Below are 12,898 nucleotides of genomic sequence, written 5' to 3'. Positions count from 1 at the left end.
TACATGGGTTTATTATGCTCAGAAGAGGCTCATCGTCTGACCGCACTGTAACCTGGCATACCAAATTTTCAAGGGCAAATATCTTTAAATTGGAAGTTAAATTTTTTTTCAGGGGGAAGGCAACTACACATTTTGTCTTCTTTCATGTCCCATAAATAAATGCAGCCGCCCTGTATACAACGTGCATGTCAGGGAGGGAAAAAAAAAAAATTTTTTTTTTTTTTTTTTTTTTTACACTTAATGGCAACAGTACTTTGATTGCCCACCGTGACAACTCAGGGTATTCTTTACTTGAAATCAGCCCAAAAAGCAATAAGAGAAATTTCTTTAAATTTTTGTGTTAGTTGACTGCCAGAAGTAATATCGATCAAATTTTCAAAATCTAATGTCAGAAAACCTGGCTGGTTTATCTTGTATGAATGGATTTTGAACCCAGTCATTTTTTTCATCCAAGGATGGAAAAGACTGATTAATAGATGTGTGTAAATTGTGAAGATGATCTGCAATGTCACTGTGAATTTCTTCAAGTTAGGTTTCTTCAAGAAAATACTTAAAGTGGTGAAAAATAGTCCAAGTTATTTTGCTCCACAGCCGAGATCCAAAACTGCAACTTATGAGACGGTGAAAATGTTTATCTCTTGAGTTAAAAATTGTTACGTTTTTTCCTTGGAGTGATAAACATACTTCATTTAATTTTGTGAATATGTTGGAAGATATACAATTTTGGATAACCATGAAATGTTTATTAATCGATCAGATAATCAAAATTTATGATCCAGAAAATATGGCAACTCTTGCTGCAATTCAAACATTATAACAATTCAAACATTAAAACATTATAATTGAATTATAAATTCAAACATTATAACTGCAATTCAAACATTATAACATTATTTACCTCCTGACAGCCACTGGACTTCTGTATGCAAAAGCAGGGCCGAGTGGTGATCACCCATATCTTCACAGATAATTCTAAATAATTGACTGTAATGGTCCAATTTTAATAAAATTAATAATCTGGACCGCTTTGTCTAGCATAGTTTTAAGTGTGATTGAAATATTTTTAGCTACCAGTAAATGTCTGAAGAACACAGTTCTTGCCTATTGGTGCAGTTTTTTGCTACATTTTTTTTTATTTGTGTCAACAGCACCTGCCACTTTTCTGACCATTGCTTTGGTGCCATCACTGCACACATCTACACATTTGTCCTAACTTATACTGTGTGTTCATAAAATTATGGATACAGTTAAAGATGTTCTCACCAGTGGTATGAGTTTGTAAACTTTCACTTAGAAGCAAGTCTTCTTTGATCCCTTTGTCAAAAATCATATCTTACAAAAACCTGCAAAATTGCAAGACCTGCAACATCAGTGGACTTGTCTAATTGCAGTGAGTACCCATCACATTGATGCAGCTGAAAAATGAGTTCTGTCTGGATGTCATCAGCAAGATTACGAATACGACGCAAAATTGTTTTTGTAAAGTGGCACAGCTTCAACTTTTTTATGACTCCACACTTAACACACAGGACACTATCTTTTGCATATGGTTTTATCAGCGATTCCCCAATTGTGTGCGCTTCTCCGGTGAGTGCTATGCAATAACTCATTCTGTAAGAAGCCTCTGTGGCGTTTTCGTTTTCAGCTTTAAATTTTTTTGTCATGAATCGTTTAGCCTTGTCATATTCCTCAAGCTTTCGCTTAAAATAGGCAATGTCTATCTTTGTACTCCGAGTGGTTTTGCTCAAAATGACGACGTAATTTAGCAGGTGCTAACGAATGTTTGGTAATATTTCTTGCAAAGTAGGCATTGTGCTTCAGGACAATGTTCAATACCGACACGTGTGAATCCAAATGACAAATAGCTGTCATCATATTTTCGTTTCTTAGTTTGAGAAAATCGGGTGCTTCTCGCTTTTTCTTTGACTTGTCCCTTTTCTCTGCAAATTCAGGAACAGAAGATTCAACTCCTTCGGACCTGTTTTCTTGATTTATGCTTGCTGTATCTTCTTTCTCACATGCTGTAAATGCCGAACAATTTGAAGTAGTAATAATTTTTTTTCTTTAAAGTTCCTTCTTTTAACCAACAGTCCAAATTCATGGTGAATTTAAATGTAAATAATTTAAAGTTTGCTTATAACATTCAACTTATTTACAAAGCGGATGATTGAAATGCACAGATTGATAAAAATATCAAACAGGTTTATACAGAATATAAAAATATCGAACAGGTTTATACAGGTGTGCAAACAGCAAGTGTAACCACGTTGCGACTACTGCGTTTACTGACACTGAGGACAGTTTCCCACCATGAGAAATACAAATCCAAAACACGGAGCGTAACCAATCACAGCCGTTTGCACGTCGTTTACTAGTATTTAGTTTACTAGTTTAATAGTATTTAGGTATGAAGATGCAGTAGTATAGTCTATGTAATGTACAGATTTTGGATTACAATTACAAAGGCAGTTCAGTACACAAGCTGTGCAGTAAAAGCAACCTGACCCAAACATTGTCTCGTCTGCCAGATATAAACGTACCTACAATATTTTGAACTTTTAATGTGTAAAATGTTTTTAAATTTTATTTTACCTCACGCAACTCTTAATTTTACCTCATGGCACCCCTTTTGGGAAACGCTGTAATAGAGCTAACAGAAACATAATGTCACCCAGAAATTAGGAATGATGACTTCTAATATGGTGTGTATAAAATATTTAGGAAGGATAGGGAGGACAGAAAGGATGGTGAGATCATGCTTATCAAAAGCAGCGTATGAAAAGAGTTTTGCTACGTCAGAAGTTAGACCTTCACAGAACCAGTTTGGTGTAAGTTCAGTGGAAACAGAGGAATACAGTGGGAGTAATCTACAGACCAGAAGATTGTGAAAAGTATGATGTGTGTCCACATGCAGACGGAATGGGCGGCGTTTCTGATTTTCATAAACAACATCAGTGAAGGGATAAAGGTCATTATGTCAAAATTCGCAAACAATAAAGCTTGGTAGAGTCGTTAATGACCAGTGTCAAGCAGCACTCCTTTGGGATATGACTTGAACAGCTTCAAGAATGGTCAGAAGTGGCACCTTAGTTTTAATACAGCAAAATGCCAGGTGTTAAACTTGGGGAATAGCCATCTCAAAATGAATCATACTCTTGATGGGAGTGAATTAAAAACATCAGAGGAAGAGTTGAGATTTATGATATGGGCAGATAAGAAATTTTCTGAGCAGTGTAGTGTAAACAGGTGGTCAGGTAACCCCATGGTGTCCTATCATTTATTTATCGAATAATATCCAGCAGAGATAGGAAGATCATAATCCTATAAGGCAACTGTAAGACTGCATTAGGAATACTGTGTCCAAGCAGAGGGACCTCATCTGAAAAAGACACCAAGATTCTTGAAAGGGTACAAAGATGGACAAACTCACATGGCAAGATCAGCACAAGGGTGACCATACAAGGTAAGACTTCGATTATGTGTGCTACAGAGCTTGGCAACCAGGCACCTTAGAGGAGACTTGACTGGGGTTTATAAGGCTATAAGGCAATGAGAAGGTTATTCAAATGAATGAAAGTGGGATCTCAACTGTTATTGGAATTGCCACCACAAGTAGTTGATGCACAGTTTGAATAAATTCAAAGCTGAACTGGATAGTTACCTAAGCAAGGAGGGAAGCACATGATTTGTTTTGTATTTTCTTATCTACTTTCTTTTTTTATTATTATTATTTATGTTTTAAGGGTTTTTTTTTTTTTTTTTTTTGGCCAGTGCAGCAAAAGCCTGACTTCCTTGCACTATACAGCTGGTACTAATACTTATCACAGTAGCAGACCAAGCAAAAATGATGAGCAAGGTGCTATTTTTCACTAGAATGCAGTCTCTTCACACAATCCTCAAAAAAATCTCACTATACAATGGCAAAGCAGTTCAAATAAAATGCAAACTAGTATACTTAAGATAAAATAAATAGCACACTGAAAAAAAGAAAAACTGAAATTTACAAATAAAATTTATCCACATTCAAGCTCACTCACCAGAAAATATGCAAAATCACTGTTAGTCTTCATCAACAAGTACAATTGTCATTTGCTAAATAAAATAAAAAAATAAATAAATTACAAAAACCACAACAAAATTTTACATCAGTTTAATATTAACTTATAGTATATGGCATCAAAAATTAAGGAAAATTATGCATCTGAAACTGAGAAAAATTCAATCAACCAAAAACAAAGGAAGTAATGGAATGTTTTGTTACTTCAAAAAGTGAAATTTTTAAACCAAAACCACAGTAGTAAAATTATCTTAACTGTCTAGCAGCTGCAAAAAAACCACCAGGGGTGCATAGCATTTACAGACGCTTTTCTGGGCAAAGAGAATTTAAAAATAAGAAACTTTAAATATTTATTCTGGATAGATAAGCAGAAAAGGGAGGAAACCACAATTTTACATTACCATAACAGGTTTTTTTTTGTTTTTTTTTTTTAACTTAACTTAAAGTAAAGAATTTTTAAGGCTAAACTTTTCCAATTAAAAAATAATTGTAGATAAAACATTTTATTGCAGGCACATTAAAACTGACATATTCTAATAGATATTTAAAAGTTTTACTGTTTTTGGTGCATAAAATACAAAAAACGTGCCATCTAGAGGTTAAGAATGCTTTTGTTAAAAATAGTCTTTTAAAAAGGATTATTTGCATTTTGTAGTTTAGTTGGAATTAATTTTTTATAAATATTATTAAATTATTAATTGGAGTACAAATAAGCATTTTTCTCTTTCATTATCCAATGGAGAATCAATCTTTATGTGCCACTTCTGGACATTTCATTTCCTTCTGACTGTTTCCATTAACTGCTTAAGGATGTCACAGTAGAACTTTGCATTGACGGTCTGGCCAGGAGGGACGAATTACTTAAGGATAATCCAGTCAATGTCCCAAAAACCGATCAGCATGGACTTTAACATTGCTCCTCACTTGCTAGGCTTTCTTTGGTTGGGGTGAAGATGGGCTCTTCCACTGGGATGATTGTTGCTTGGTTTCTGGGTCATACCCAACTCTCATCACCTGTATAAAGCAATTGTAGAGCTGCATTTGGAATACTGTATCCAAGCATAAGGATCTGATATGAAAAAGATGCCAAGCTTCTTGAAATGGTCCAAAGATGACCATAGAAAGGAAGCTTTGATCACTCCTGGCCCATTCTTGAAGATCTCTGCTAAGTTCCATGTGATGCTGGTTTTGGTCTTCATTCAGTAACCGTGGCACGAACTTAGCCACAATCCTCATGTTCAACTTGTCTGACAAAATCTGCTGACACATGCCGTACAATAGTAATACAATACCACAAATGTCATGGATGGTTTTTGCCTGAGGTCTTCACGGTCGCCTCCCGAACTTTTACATTTTCCAGGGTGGTGCTCGATGATGGATGCCCAGAGCGATCGTCGTCATCAACTGACATTCAACCATTTTTAAAACTGTTAAACTAGTAGTAGGTCTGCATCTGGCCTAAAGCATTGTCACCAAAAACTTGTTTCAACTTCTTATGGGTAGTCATGCTTAAATTCTGTAAGTTGAAGCATCTGGAGACTGGGCACCTGCAAGGTGATCTGAATGAGGTGTACAAGCCGTTGAACAGTTTCAGCAGGCTCAATGCTGATGGGATACTTCCACTTGCTAAGATTAAGAACCTTAGGGGACATAGATTCAAACTGAGGAAAGACAGTTGTAGAATAGATGTGCAGAAGTTTGCCTTTAGACAGCAGGTAGCTGATTGCTGGAACAGACTTCCATCTGTTGTTGTGGAAGTTAATAGCTTAAATAAATTTAAGGCTGAACTAGACAAACATTTGGAGTGACTGGATGGGTGAAATGGGAAGAGTTTTTTTTTTTTTTGGCTGATGCTCTATAAGCTTTCATCATATGCCTCAACCAATGCTAATGAGAAAGGCACCATTGGAGAAAAGACCATTACAAAGTTATGATCCAAGATGAGCAGAAGACTGCTCACCTTGACTATATACTTGGAAGTGTAGTTAGTGAAAAAAAGATCAAGAGTGTTGGCTATGTGGTTTGAATTGTCTGGTATTTTGGTAGGTAAATGATTAATCTATGTGAGGTCATTAGTAATTGCAGAAGCTTCAGCATCTGGTCCATGTGACTAGAAAACCAAAGCCAGCTGGAGTTGTGAACAATAAAATCACCTCACTGTTAGGAAAGTTGGACTGGAAAAAATGAAGTTTCAAAGAGAGAAAGTCAGAGTTCCAATTGATTAGTGGAGTTGGGAGAACGACAGAGGCAACAGATGAATTTAACATAATGTGGTAGAGAGATTTTAAGCCAGAGAAGATCAAAAAGAGGAAATTACCAAGTCTCTGACGGGGAATATCACAATGGACAAGTACCACCTTTGCAGCAAATAATTAGGGCAACTGAGATGAACAGCAGTTGAATCAACCGATAACTGGATTCTGTCAGAGAAATAAGTGGGACCTGGCACACTAAGTGGAAATGGCCCTCACTAAGACTGGAACTGAGAGCACATATTGGTGAAATTAATGAGGAAGTTTGGGAGGTTTAAATCTTTTCACAGATAAGTTTATCCTATTAGTTTGACTATTTGTGATGTATTCAATAGTAAAGATGCCTCCTAGACAGTTTGGTCTGAACTATCTGGTGGCTAAGCCTGCAAATGCTGTTTTAGAGCTGTAGCTAATATGTAAGGAAGACTGGATTCAACATGATGCCCATAACTTCAAAAGACAATCAGAATGCATGATGGAAGAGTTGGGGGGGGGGGTTATTATATAATAAAGCTGCTTGAATAACAGATATCAATATCATCAACATGAGCAAAAAAAAAAAAGCTCTCCGTGGTCGCTTTTTACCAAGTGTTCAAAGGGCTTTGTAAAAGACCTCAGTAACTATTTCTACCCAGGTGTGACCAACCCAGCACCTAAGTGGTATGCCTCCCAATTTGGAAAGAGAATTATACAACTGATTCAAAAAAACAGAAACTAAGATAAATTTTAAATGCCACTTACTGACAAAAATAAAAATTGACTTTTAATTTGAACTTAAAATTAAAAATTTCACCATGACAGAAACTACAGTTCATATTTACTGCCTTTTAGCATTAGTTTATTAAACCAGCACTGTTTATACACCAATTTTGGGCAATGAGGATCACATTACCCATAAGGGCACAAACTTTGTTAAAGCCTTTGGATTTCCTGAATTCTGCTTGCAATATATAACCTAATTTGTTAATTGAGTCACTTTTATTTTTTAATTTAGAAAAAATAAATTTAAAAATGCTGCATTTTTTACAAATTATTTAAAAGAAAAACAAAAAAAATCACTTCTCCTAAAAGTGAAAAAAGAAGTTACTGCTATAAAATATAAACATGAAATTAATAGTCCCTTCTATTTTCTAGTAAAGACAATGGTTAAGAGCATGAAATTTGCACAAATATTTCTGCTTACATATGTGCATATAGTAAATTTTATTCATTTACTATTACACTTAGGGCACAAAATATAATAAACAAGAATCTATTAGGCACTTTAATTTTAGAGTTGATAAAATTATTTGGCATGTTTAAATTCAAAGTTACAGATGTGTGCATATTTCTTGATTATACCTGTGCTTTTTTTTCCCACTTAGTATCCAGAAATATTTCTTAATTCAAAATATTCAAATTCAACAACACAAAAGAAAAATAAATATATAATAAAATATATATTGTTTATGTTTTATACTAACTTTTTGCATTACTATTTCTTAGTTTTCCAATACTCATACACTGCAAATGAAGATACCACCAATGATGTTTTACAAAGTAAATAACTGATAAAAATAATTTTTATGTAATAAATGAAATATAAAACAATCTGATTTGCTGTATACAAGTTTCGGTACCTTTATATAAAAACGTGATACTGAAAACCTGACTGAGTATTTCTCATCAATTGAAACTTTGAAAAATAATTACAAGGATCACAGTGATGCAACAGCAAACTTTTTTTTTTTTTTTTTTTTGGTGTTTTTTTGATTACATGTTCTCAGATAATTATTCTGAAAAAGAAAAATTATCTGAATTATGAAATATCTTCCCAAAGATGAGATTATGCTTTATTCAGAAAATCAGTATGGTTACAGAGCATGTCTGGTGCATTTCCTTGAACTATAACAGTGGACACTACTTTTATTTTAATCCATTAGGTTTTATTCGTTGTTATGCCTAGGACATGGGTTAAACTAATAATGCTACTTTCATCTAAGAAACAGTTAAACTAGAACAGCAATGGTTCAACTAAATTTAAAAATAGGAACATCACCAGTGAGGGGTAGTGTGCTAGAGAAAAAGTTCGAAAAAAAAAAAATTGCCGTGCAAGACCTGTCAGGTTCTTGCAAGCAATTGCTCAGTGAAAAACTTAAAATATCACTTCAAAAACACCCTGAATAAAATTAGGTATATATAAAGTACAGAAAGTTTCAGTCATTAACCTTCAACCAAAAATAAAAAGTGCACAACTTTTTCATGCAAGTCAACTGACAGGTCCTGCATTACCCCAGTTGGCTAATGCAGGACCTGGTGATGCTAGTGAGTATCTAACGGCACCAATTCTCTAATTGGTTTTATATCAAGAGCTTAGAGAAATAAATTCCATTACATGCAAAAAAATTAGGTAGCACCAGGTGCAAATTAGCAAAAACAGGTGCAAATTAGCATTTTTATAAAAAAAAAAAAAAAGTGGTAGTCATATTCTTAAATGCAGTCTGACTTTTTTTCCCACTCTTCCAAAATTGATTTATAATTACAGCCAAACCAGTCTACTTTACTGCGCATGATTACAAAGGCCTAACTAATTTGATTTCTGACTTTAAACCAAAGTTTTAGAGTAGACTAAAAGAAAATACCCCAATGTGGCTAAATGTGCAGTTCAAGTATTGCTTCCTTTCCCTACAACTTGTTTATGCAAAACTGGATTTTCCTATTATATTGCAAAAACCAAATATAGGAATAGCCTTTTTGGGAAATACATTTGAAAGAAGGTTGTTCCAGAAAACTTAAGTAGAAGGGAAAAGGAAGAGAAAAAGTTGTGGGTATGGAGTTTGACAATAAATGGATGCTGACTGGTTGTGGCACATGTTCAGATTGGTTTGGAAGAAAGAAGAAATTGGTCTTAAAGAAAATTACAGAAATGAATTTAGAAACAGTAACCATCAACATACAGCACAACAAGCAAAGCATGTTATAGCCAAAAAAAGTTACCATTTTTTCCCAGCTTTAATATAAATACACTTTACTTAGTAAATAAATACTTTGTTTTATTAGTATACAGTCAAAAAGACCCAGTATTAAAGGTTACATCACTGCAATTTCTTCTTTACTCAGGTAATTTGCAACTGGAGCTTCTGCATCCACCTAGATGAAAGTGGCCAGGTCATTTGCTCCAAGACTGCCACGAAGTACATTAGAAAAAGCCTTTGCTTCTTGTTCTGAAAATGATATTAATTCAAGAGTATTAGTGATTCCAGCAGTTTTTAATTGCTGTTGAGCTTACTTCCCCCTACCCCACTAAACCAATAATGTATGCAACTGCTTTCAGTATTGATATTTTCAGAAATTCAAAACTTCAATTTCTGAGTTTCACAATACCAACAAGTATCTCACACAATAGGCTTTGAAGACTGAAATAATTCCCTTCTCCACAGGCTGAATTAGTGCAGTGTGTTCCTTAACAGAAATGCGACTAATCTTGCCATCTTTCAATTTCAGGTCATCAGACAAAGGGTTAGCTGGTAGGTGATCCAACAGTAAGTCTTTTCTTCAAATTTGTTGGGGAAAAAGTGGCATCTCACTGATTGTATAAACTCATTTTCATACTATGTGGCAAAAAATCACTCATCTTCCAAATGCTGGAGCTAATCTTATATATCATGGATATAGTTTTCATGCTGATGTGCTTAAAACACCAAGAACTTCAACTTTTACCGATCCACAAATGACTTTAGCTCGTAATTTCCAGTCTTGTTTGCTCTTTATTAGTTTTTATATACGCTTTGTTGGGTGTCTTTTTAATATCCAGAAACTTGTCGGGAAGAAGTTTATAGTATAGCACTGTTTCATCACAGTTCAACTACAAGACTAACCTGGGATATCTCATGACAAGCCTTGCATCTCCAAAGCTGCCCTTCAGAAGCTTTAAATGTGTTCATCATCTCCACCAAGTAGCTTATGAAATTTGAATGCCTCAGCTATCAAAATTACCCCATTTACTGGTACTCCTTCACTGTGGTTCAGCAAAAACCACCTGTATAAACACCGGTCAAGATCACTGTTTACACACAGTCTAGTTTTGTTTCTTTGAAGGCCTGCTTCATCTTCTATGGACAAAAAAAAGTAGGAGACGGGCAGAATTACTTAACAAGTACAGGTCACTGTTGAACAAAAGCCGAGAATTAGGGTTGAATTTGAAAGTGTCTGCAATTCTGCCCAGACACGATAGTAGGGAGTATATGATGAGAGCCTTGTCGATCAATTTGGCCCTGGAAAGATTGTGCAAGGCTCAAGGGGTAGAATTTTTTTCAGCCTGGACTGTACTTGTTAACAGGAGAGATTGCTTCTACAGGGATGGGATACACTTAAATAGAAAGGGTGCAAGAATATTTGCTGATGCTATCGAGGCAGTGTTAGGTGGGTCGGAAAACTGCTAGCTTGGGGGAGACAAAGACCAATAGATTGACAGTAGCCACTGGCAGAGGTGAAAGAGATTCTTGCACTGCTTCTATTAGAATGAGCAGAAGCCTGAAAAACAAGATGCTTGATATTTCAGAGACTGCTGGGAGCCATTGCGGTACAAGTAAACACATGGGTTGTGTTAGGTAGCAAAGAATAGAAACAGGTGCAGGTATACTTGCGTGTACACCAATGCTAGGAGTTTAGTAAACAAATTTGATGAATTTGAGGTATTGCTCAAAACATCAAAGGCAGATATTGTTGGGATAGAGACGTGGTGTCACACAGATACAAGGGATGCAGAACTGGAATTTGGGGAGTACAATGTCTACAGAAAGGATAGACAGGATAGGAAGGGAGGAGGGGTTATGCTATTAGTTAAAAACACAAAAACCAAGGAAGTGAAGCCAGTCGACATCGCTGGACAGTGCAGTGTTGAGTCAGTTTGGTGTGACATAAGCATTGGGAGATCAAAATTGAGAGTAGGAGTGTGCTATAGGCCTAATGACACTGATGAGTATAATAAGAAACTGTACAGGGAAATAGAGTGGGCCAGTAAATCAGAGAGTCTTATAATGGGAGATTTTAATTTCCCAGATATTGACTGGAATTTGGGGGCTGGTCACTCACACACTAGCAGGGCTTTTGTGGATTTATTGGATGATTGTTTTCTACATCAGCATGTTCGGGAGGCAACCAGAGGGAGTAATACTCTTGATTTGATTATCAGCAGTGATTCTTCATGCATTAAAAATCTGCAGATAAATGAACCACTAGGTGGCAGTGATTACAGTGTACTGAAGTGGGATTTACTCAAAGAGGTAACTACCATTAGGGGTAAAGGGAAGAGTTATTGCTTCCGTAAAGGCGACTACGATGGACTGAGACAGTATTTAAATTCTATACAGTGGGACCAACTGATGATGTTACCAACAGCAAATTCAAAATGGGAAGCATTCAAAGAACTTATCTTGGAAGCTACTAGGCTTTACATACCAACTAAGAAATATTGTTCAAGGTTTAGGCCAAAATGGATGTCAGATGAACTAATGAGGCATATGGCAGAGAAGAAAAATACATGGGATACTTACAAATTAACACAACACAGAAGCCTATGATAGATACAAGTTGATATGCAACCAAGTTACAAAGGAGGTTAGGCAGGCGAAGGCAGATTACGAGAAATCCTTGGCAAGGGATGCAAAGAAAAACAGCAAAGAGTTCTTTACTTATGTAAACTCTAGAAGGAAGGGGATGAATCAGATTGGTCCACTTGATATTGATGGGTCAACTGTTGATGATCCTGCTCAGGTAGCTAACAAACTAAATGAATATTTTGCATCGACATTCACACATGAGGAGTTATTCAGCGAGGGGAATGCCAGAGGTGTATTCAACTCTAGCAGTAAATTACTGAATCTTGAAATAACTGGGAGTAAAGTGGAGGAGAAATTGTTGAAGATAAACACAAGAAAGGCACCTGGGGTGGATGGGATCTATCCAGTTATATTAAAGGAGGCAGCAAAGGAAGTAAGCAAACCTTAGCCATAATTATGAGAGCTTCCTTGAACTCGGGGGAGGTACCCATAGACTGGAAATGTGCAAATGTGACCCCAATTCACAAAGGAGGATCAAAGGCTGACAAGTAATTATAGACCTGTGAGCTTAACTTCTGTTCCAGGAAAATTAATGGAGGCACTGGTTAAAGAAGCACTGCAGGATCATTTAGACAAGACCTCAGTTATAGCTCGGACACAGCATGGTTTTGTTAAGGGGGAAGTCTTGCCTGACCAATTTGATTGGATACTATGATGCAGTCACAAAACAACTGGTTGCAGGGAATAGCTTTGATATTATATACTTGGATCTTAGAAAGGCTTTTGATACTGTTGCACATGGAAGACTGCTACACAAATTGGAGCAGTGTGACATTGGAGGCAAATTGCTGCTATGGATAAAGGGGTGGTTGAGGGGGAGAAGACAGAGAGTGGTAATCAATGGACACTGCTCATCATGGACTAATGTTATTAGTGGAGTCCCTCAGGGCTCAGTGTTGGGCCCATTATTGTTTTCTGTATTTATAAATGATATTGATGATGGCATATCAAGCTTAATGTCCAAGTTTGCAGACGACACAAAGGTTGGC

The 12,898-nt window shown here is 36.0% G+C and overlaps 1 protein-coding gene across 1 annotated transcript in view; it reads right to left on the bottom strand.

Moving 5' to 3' along the window:
- vas (ATP-dependent RNA helicase vasa) overlaps positions 1–4,101 on the bottom strand; it is a 200,891-nt gene extending 196,790 nt beyond the window's left edge. Inside the window, exon 1 of the mRNA XM_090371104.1 lies at positions 4,038–4,101. The gene's annotated coding sequence lies outside the window, so the exon portion shown is untranslated. The remainder of the gene's footprint in view (positions 1–4,037) is intronic.
- Positions 4,102–12,898: the final 8,797 nt, after the last annotated feature.

The sequence above is a fragment of the Mastigoproctus giganteus genome, chromosome 4 (genome assembly GCF_048544385.1).
Source record: "Mastigoproctus giganteus isolate SK-2022 chromosome 4, ASM4854438v1, whole genome shotgun sequence".
In the NCBI taxonomy this organism is placed as follows: Eukaryota; Metazoa; Arthropoda; class Arachnida; order Uropygi; family Thelyphonidae; genus Mastigoproctus; species Mastigoproctus giganteus.
The sequence above is the reverse complement of the archived record's forward strand: the minus strand, read 5'-3'. Positions and strand labels throughout refer to the sequence as shown.